The sequence below is a fragment of the Pseudophryne corroboree genome, chromosome 8 (genome assembly GCF_028390025.1).
Source record: "Pseudophryne corroboree isolate aPseCor3 chromosome 8, aPseCor3.hap2, whole genome shotgun sequence".
NCBI classification, from domain to species: domain Eukaryota; kingdom Metazoa; phylum Chordata; class Amphibia; order Anura; family Myobatrachidae; genus Pseudophryne; species Pseudophryne corroboree.
The window spans coordinates 442,925,543-442,931,542 of NC_086451.1; positions in this window are offsets into that span (position 1 = coordinate 442,925,543).

Here is a 6,000-nt window from a genome sequence, read left to right on the forward strand (position 1 = left end):
GCATCGGAGTTGGGCAGACATAATCCGCCCTTCAAACGCGGCTGCCATGGGCTCAAGCAACCATAGTCTCGCAGGGGATTTCTGATTACACGGGCGAGACAACGGAGTTAGGGCGCCAGGGGTTACTAGGCTTTCCCGCTCCCGTAACCAGCATTTCCTTCCAGTACTCTGGCCTCTGTCATAAGATCTCCTCTGGTCAGAAGTACTGGAATCATAACATTATTACCGGCCTGACCAAAACTTAAAATTAAACAGGGTTTGATTTTTTCCCTTATTCAGTTTAGAAGATTTGTCGGCCTCATGAATCCCACTGGTTTAGGGCCAAATCCTGGCCAGCTTCTAGTTAGCCAGATTCAAGAACTTACTCAGATGGTTCAGGATCTTTCCCTTCGGGTGAGGTCACAGGAAGATCTTTTACGGACTTCCCCGAGGGTCGTTCCTGAACCGAAAATGCATTTGCCTGACCGTTTTTCTGGTGATAGGAAGCAGTTTTTTAATTTTAAAGAGTCTTGTAAACTTTATTTTCGTTTAAGACCAGTCTCCTCAGGTACGGAATCTCAGCGGGTCGGAATTATTATTTCTTTACTTCAGGGGGATCCCCAGACCTGGGCTTTTGGTTTAAGAACAGAGGATCCGGCATTGTTGTCTGTAGACGCCTTTCTGGGGTCTTTAGGGCTATTGTATGATGACCCTGATAGAGAGGCATCCGCCGAGAGTCAGTTACGTGCTCTCAGACAGGGTAGGAATCCCGCAGAGATTTATTGTACGGAGTTTCGCCGTTGGTCGAACGACTGTGGATGGAATGACCCAGCCCTGCGCAGTCAGTTTCGCCTCGGCTTATCTGAGTCTATAAAAGACAGTCTCCTTCAGTATCCCGCTCCTGAGACTCTCGATAAACTCATGGAGCTTTCTATTAAGATTGATCGTCGTCTCAGAGAGCGGAGGGCTGAAAAAGGAGCACCTGTCGGGTCTACCCCTTGTGTTTTTTCCATTCCTGTGGACATAGAGGAGCCCATGCAGATGGGTCTCTCCAAGCTGTCTCCTGAAGAAAGAACCAGAAGGCAAAATTCTGGTCTTTGTTTGTACTGTGGGGGTAAAGGACATTTTGCCCGTAATTGTCCGAGCAAGTCGGGAAACGCCTCGACCAAGTGAATTGTGAGGGGGTTCACTTTGGTCTGCAGCTTATCTCCTCGAATAATTCCCTGTTAGTCCCAGCTAAAGTTTCCTTTGGCAGCCTCTGTTCTTCGGTGTCGGCTTTCGTTGACAGTGGAGCTGCAGGGAACTTTATGGACTTAACGTGGGCCAAGGCCTTAGGTATTCCTCAGTTAACCTTGGGTAGGCATATCACCATGCATGGTTTAGATGGGAGTCCCTTATCCAATGGGGTTATTTCTCTCTGTACACCCCCTGTTCTACTTTCGGTAGGAGCTCTTCATTCCGAAAAAATTGAATTTTTCCTTACCCATTGCCCAGCAGTTCCAGTGGTTCTGGGTCACCCTTGGCTGGCCTTTCATAATCCCATCATTGATTGGCAGTCGGGGGAGATCTCACAATGGGGTACCATCTGTAATAAGGAATGTATTACGCTTCCCCTCAGAATTGCTGCTGTCATTCCCGCACCCATTCCTGTGGAATACCAGGATTTTGTTGATGTATTTTCCAAGGGCAATGCGGACATTCTGCCTCCCCATCGGCCTTATGATTGTGCTATTGAGCTAATTCCTGGTGCCACATTGCCAAAGGGAAGGTTATATGCATTGTCCGGACCAGAAACTGTGGCCATGAATGAGTATGTTAAAGAGAGCCTAGGGAAAGGATTTATCAGGCCATCTAAATCCCCTTTAAGTGCAGGCTTCTTCTTTGTGGAGAAGAAAGATGGATCACTCAGACCCTGCATTGACTTTAGAGCCTTGAATAAGATCTCAGTAAAAAATACTTACCCTTTGCCGCTGATTTCTGTCCTCTTTGATCAGCTACGTTCGGCTGTGATTTTTTCTAAGATTGACCTGAGAGGAGCGTATAACCTCATCCGAATCAAGTCAGGAGATGAGTGGAAAACGGCATTCAGTACTCAATCGGGTCACTACGAGTATCTGGTTATGCCATTCGGCCTGTCTAACGCTCCGGCAGTTTTCCAGGATCTCATTAACGATGTGCTCCGTGATTTTCTTGGAAGATTCGTAGTCGTCTACTTAGACGATATCTTGATCTATTCTGACTCTATTGAACAACATGTTACCCAGGTGCGTCAGGTTCTTCAAAAATTACGCGAAAATCACCTATATGCCAAGCTGGAGAAGTGTGAATTTCATGTCACGGAGGTATCCTTTTTAGGGTACATTATTTCCCCTCGGGGATTCTGTATGGAACCAAAGAAGCTCCAAGCCATCCTTAGTTGGGCGCAACCCACCAACTTAAAAGCAATTCAGCGCTTTTTAGGGTTTGCGAATTATTATAGAAGATTTATTCATTCTTTCTCCGACCTGGTTGCTCCCATTGTGGCACTGACTAAGAAGGGAGCGGATCCAACCAACTGGTCACGTGAAGCTGAAGTATCTTTTCAGGCCTTGAAACAAGCCTTCATCTCAGCCCCAGTCCTCAGACATCCCAACCCAGAATTGCCTTTCATTGTTGAGGTTGATGCCTCGGAGGTTGGAGTAGGGGCTATCCTGTCTCAGAAGGATCCGGACTCTCTAGAATTACATCCTTGTGCCTTTATGTCCAGGAAATTCTCTTCTGCTGAATCCAACTACGATGTTGGTAACCGGGAATTACTGGCTATTAAATGGGCTTTCGAGGAGTGGAGGCATTGGCTTGAGGGAGCAACACATACCATTTCAGTTTTGACTGATCACAAAAATCTTCAGTACATCGAATCAGCTAAACGGCTGAATGCCCGGCAGGCTCGTTGGGCTTTATTTTTTACTCGTTTCAAGTTTTTTATCACCTTCAGGCCAGGTTCCAAGAATACCAAGGCGGATGCCCTGTCACGCAGTTTTCTTCCAGTTCATGATAACAGTCCTGTTACTCCCATACTTCCGTCTTCAGTCATTCGGGCAGGTCTCACACAAGATTTATTCACCCAGTTAAAGCAGCTTCAACATCAAGCTCCTGGAAATACTCCTGCTGGTCGTCTTTATGTCCCTGAGTTTTTGAGAGCAACTGTTTTGACTGAGTTTCATGATAGCAAAGTTGCCGGGCATCCGGGGATCTCTAAGACTTTGGAATTAGTCTCCCGCTCAGTATGGTGGCCTGGTCTTTCCAAAGACATTAAGGAGTTTGTTTTTTCTTGTCAAGTCTGTGCACAGCATAAAGTTCCCCGTTCCTTGCCTATCGGTCAACTTATGCCCTTAAATGTTCCTCTCAGGCCATGGTCTCATATTTCCATGGATTTTGTGGTAGACCTCCCTCTGTCAGCCGGATGCCGAGTCATATGGGTAGTAGTGGACCGTTTTAGCAAGATGGCCCATTTCATTGTTCTTCCCCGACTGCCATCTGCCCAGGGATTGGCAGTTTTGTTCCTCCGCCATGTTTTCAGACTCCATGGATTACCCACTGATATTGTTTCTGATCGGGGTCCACAATTCATTGCACAATTTTGGAAGTCTTTTTGTGCCTCATTAAAGATGAAATTGTCTTTAACGTCCGTCTACCATCCCCAATCCAACGGGCAGACTGAGCGAGTTAATCAATCATTAAAACAGTATTTGCGTTTGTACTCGGCCAAACTCCAAAATGATTGGTCCGAGTTTCTTCCTTTGGCGGAGTTTGCTTACAAGAATGCCTGTCATTCCTCCACCAATGTGTCTCCATTTTTTACAGTTTTCGGTTTTCACCCCAGGGCTAATTCCTTTTTTCAACATTCCTCTGTCTCCTCGCTGACCTTGACCTCTCATCTCAGACTCATTTGGAGAAAAGTGCACCTTGCTCTCAGAAAAGCGGCATTTCGGGAGAAAACATTTTCTGACAGGCTCCGGCGGCCTTGCACTTTTAAAGTAGGAGATAGGGTATGGTTGTCGACTCGCAACATTAAACTTCGACAAACCTCAGCCAGATTGGGCCCAAAATTTATTGGACCATTTCATATTATAAAAAAAATCAATCCAGTTGCTTTCCGGTTACGTTTACCAAGAACTCTCCGGATCGGAAATACGTTCCATTGCTCCTTGTTGAAACCATACGTTTCTTCCAGTAGATTTCCTCGAAAGGTCTCTCAGGGGAAATCACCAGTAGATGTACAGGGTCAGCAGGAGTTCTTGGTGGAGAAGGTTCTCGATTCCAAGTTGTCCCGGGGTCGGCTTTATTTTCTGGTACATTGGAGAGGTTATGGTCCAGAAGAAAGGTCTTGGGTCCTGGATAAGGATCTCCATGCCCCGAGGCTCAAGAGGGCATTTTTTCGAGAATTTCCTCAGAAACCTGGCCTTAGGGGTTCCTTGACCCCTCCTCAAGGGGGGGGTACTGTTAGGCGCCGAGGGTCCGCTCGTCAGTGCGGCCCGGCGCCTAGCAACTAGGGACGCCGCATGCGGACAGCCGCCGGCTCCCTAGCAACGCTAGACGCCGGGCGCACGGAGCCGCACAGACCCTAGCAACGGGGACGCCACTGTCGGACCGCGTTCCCCGTTGCTGGGTCTAAGTTTATCACCTCACTGGTTCCTGGCCGTGCAGCATGCAGCTGCACGGCATGTTGTAATTAGCCCTGTCTGGCTCCTGATTGGAGGGCTCCCATTTAAAGGCACTCTCAGGACTTCTCACAGACGCCGGTAATAGCTTCCTGTTTGCTGTGTCAGTTGCAGAGAGTTTTCCAGTCCTGTTCTATCCGGTCGTTCCTGTCCTCAGTGATCCAGTACTCGGAAGTTGTCATCTTTTCCTGGAGTCCAGACCGAGCACCTTTAACATCCTGTGGTGTTCGTGAGTCGCGGCGTAGCCGTGTGTTGCGGCTTGACCGCTTACTATTTATTATTTGGTTATATTGTGTTTCGGAGCTTTTTGCGGAGGATTCCGCTCCCACAAATCCACTCTGGTATCCAGCGGTGCTGGATAGGAGTAACGGATTAGTGGATATTTGGTTGTCCTTTTCCCTGGCGGTTTGTCCGCACATACTTCTGGTTTAAGTTAGTTAGCTTGTAGCCCCTGGCCTGGTTGCTTAGTCAGAGGGCCCCTTGTTATCACCCTGTCTCGGATTTCCCTTTGTCTCCCATTAAGACCTGAGGGGGCATCGGAGTTGGGCAGACATAATCCGCCCTTCAAACGCGGCTGCCATGGGCTCAAGCAACCATAGTCTCGCAGGGGATTTCTGATTACACGGGCGAGACAACAGAGTTAGGGCGCCAGGGGTTACTAGGCTTTCCCGCTCCCGTAACCAGCATTTCCTTCCAGTACTCTGGCCTCTGTCATAAGATCTCCTCTGGTCAGAAGTACTGGAATCATAACACCTTGGTCCCGGGCAGAGTTAAGGTCAATTATGTCAGAATTTCCCGATCCCAGAAAAGATCTAGTCGCATGCCAGAGGTTCATTAAAGAGTTAGGTAACGCCAACGAACCCACGAACAAAGATTGGCGAACAGTGCTACGGGTATGTTTACCCTCAAATATTGACCCCGCGAAATTCATAACCGATTGTAAGTTAGACGCAGAAGTACCTCTCACTGATGAGTACACTCAGGAGAATGTACGGCAAATCAATCTGCAATTAGGAGTATATTTCCCTACTGTTGTCAAATGGAATAAAATCTTTTCCATAAGACAAAAGGAAGGTGAAACGGCATCTGAGTATTTCCATCGAGCACTGCAGGAAATGGCTAGATACACTGGGATCGAGGACATTAGAGACAATATACATCACAGGGAGGTAGCTGTTTCAGTATTAATGGACGGGTTGAAGGAGGCACTGAGAACAAGGGTACAGACCTCTCTACCAAACTGGAGAGGTATCTCGGTGGCTGCATTGAGAGAGTCCGCTGTCGAGCATGATAGGAACATTAGTAAACACAGGGAGTCACA